The sequence below is a fragment of the Fukomys damarensis genome, unplaced genomic scaffold (assembly GCF_012274545.1).
Source record: "Fukomys damarensis isolate Sample0158 unplaced genomic scaffold, DMR_v1.0_HiC HiC_scaffold_4, whole genome shotgun sequence".
Taxonomy (NCBI): Eukaryota; Metazoa; Chordata; class Mammalia; order Rodentia; family Bathyergidae; genus Fukomys; species Fukomys damarensis.
This window is the reverse complement of record NW_022900916.1, coordinates 51,219,139-51,221,638: the sequence shown is the minus strand read 5'-3', so window position 1 is coordinate 51,221,638 and position 2,500 is coordinate 51,219,139. Positions and strand designations below refer to the sequence as shown.

General features: G+C 31.8%; 1 protein-coding gene across 1 annotated transcript in view; it reads left to right on the top strand.

The window, feature by feature from the left end:
• Positions 1 to 2,500, top strand: part of Foxp2 (forkhead box P2) — a 426,522-nt gene that overhangs the window by 360,068 nt on the left and 63,954 nt on the right. The window lies entirely within an intron of this gene.

Genomic DNA, 2,500 nt, shown 5'->3' with positions numbered 1-2,500 from the left:
TTTGTAAATCTCTTACAGAATTAAAGAGTTCTATTAGTTATCAGTTGGCTTATCTTTTACATGCCTTTATGTCTGTTTTGGATGGCAGTTTTCTAGAAGGAAAGCCAGAATCTGCCTAAAATTTACAACACATTGCATACATGTGAACACTAAATACATATGATGTTACGATGAGCATGAGTAAAATAGTTACATTTATGTCATAACTGGTATTTGTAAGGTACTTACACATCATTTTATTTGTCTTATGTAAGTTTAAAAATCAGAAATGAACCTGTGTTTTCCTACCCACACAATTAACTTTAACATGTAATTTGTAAATCTCTTACAGAATTAAAGAGTTCTATTAGTTATCAGTTGGCTTATCTTTTACATGCCTTTATGTCTGTTTTGGATGGCAGTTTTCTAGAAGGAAAGCCAGAATCTGCCTAAAATTTACAACACATTGCATACATGTGAACACTAAATACATATGATGTTACGATGAGCATGAGTAAAATAGTTACATTTATGTCATAACTGGTATTTGTAAGGTACTTACACATCATTTTAAGACTAAAAATATTAAACTACATAATAAAAAGGATAATGAACTGCATAATAAGAAGGATGAATTTAAAGGTAGAACACTTGTGTAACTTTGCACAGAAACCAAATCATAAATGCACCAAACTATAGATTCATATTACACACACGCACACACACACACACACACACACACACACACACATATATATATATATGGAAATCTTACTATAAATTTACAGTGTGTTATGGATAGCTCCCTTCATAGAAAATGGGAAAGAAAAGTTTACCTGTGTTTCTTTTTTTAAACTATGTTTCTTAATGATCACAGTATATGTAAAGTGCATTTATTTGTGATATTAAGATAATTGAATGAAAACAATAGGTATGGCAAAGTTTTCATTTAAAAATCAGCTTTATATAATATACATATGTGATTTCCATATCAGTCTGCATATCTTTACCAGTATCTGTGTAATTCATCTAAATTGACAACTTCTAAAGTGTTGACCTGTTTGTCTTTGTCCCTTCATTTCAGTCTGAGTCCTTGTAATTTGGAGAGAATAAAAGGTAATGATTGTTTGTGAAAAGGCATTTCTGTAGATAAATATTTTTCCCCAAAACTTCTTATTCTACCCATTCTGTTTTTATGAAAGAAGTAATTAGTAAACTGAAAATAATTTTTTTAAAACAACCAGACACTTGGACAACCCATAGAGGTAGTCAATCAATTTTTCCACATACATTTCAAATTGCTTTTTATTATGGCATTGCAATACAATAATTTAATGTGTGTCAATATCCTCTTTTACAATCTAGAAATGTTTTTGAAAATCACTGGATTATTTTGTCTTTTTTTTTCCCCATGTTACTTTACATCTAATTTATATAGCAAAATGTCAATATGGGAAAAAGAAAAGCCATAGCTATCTTTCCACGTTAACTATAAAGGTTCTTGTTTTGTTTTGTTTTCAGAAAGAAAAATTAATCCAACCTAGATTTATTTTTTTCTCCTCCTTACTCTTCTCTAATATTAATTTCTCCTTTCTTTATAGCACAAAGTGTCAGACTGGAAAAGTTTGAACTATGTTAAAAAATGATTATTAAAATAAATTGTGAGCAATTCCTATTAATCTTTTTTGTTTTCAAAGATACAGTGTCCGTTAAATTTTTTCTAAAGTAGTTATTTGTATAAATACTTGCTTTTATTTACAGTAAAAGTGAATTGTTGCTAAAAAAAAAGTGAGTGCCTTTTCAAAGGTTGCAAATTTGGCAAGGTGACAAGTTGATTATGTGCTGGTTACTACAAGCAATGTCTTCAAACAGAGCAGCTGCTACTGAGCTGAGCAGGGACCTCCGGCTTCTGCCCCAGACTTTCCTGTTTGTTTCTCCTGCCAGGCTTGCTCTACTCTCCACACTCTTTCTTTCTGTAGTGTCATGGTCCAAGAGCTTTTTCTTATTATGTATTTCTCTCTTTTCCTCTGTGTCTTTCACTGCCTCCTTTTCTCTTTGCTTCTCATTCACAGAACCTTAAAAAAAATAAATAAATAAAGTGGCAGAGAGGACTAAAGGTGTAGGGAAAGTGGGAAGGGTAGGGGAAAGCTAATAAGGGAAAATAAAAAAACATGAGAAAATGAAAAAATGGAAATGAAGTGTTTGTAAAGGAGGAGGGGAGGAGGGGTGAAGGGAGGGCAGGGACAAGGGGAAAAAATGAGAACCAAGACTGTCATGTAAAGGTACAAGATCCCAATGATGAATGTAACTGTACTGTATACCTCAGATGTACCAATAAACTCAATGAGGAAAAAAAAGAAATAAAAAGAGAAGGAAAAAATGAAAATAAAACTTGTAAATAAGGAGAGAAAGTGAGTTTGAAGGAAGTGGAGGGGAATGGGAAGAAAAGTGGAGGTAAGATATCTCATGTACAGGTACAAATTCCCTATGATGAATGTTATCATTATGTATACTTAAAATG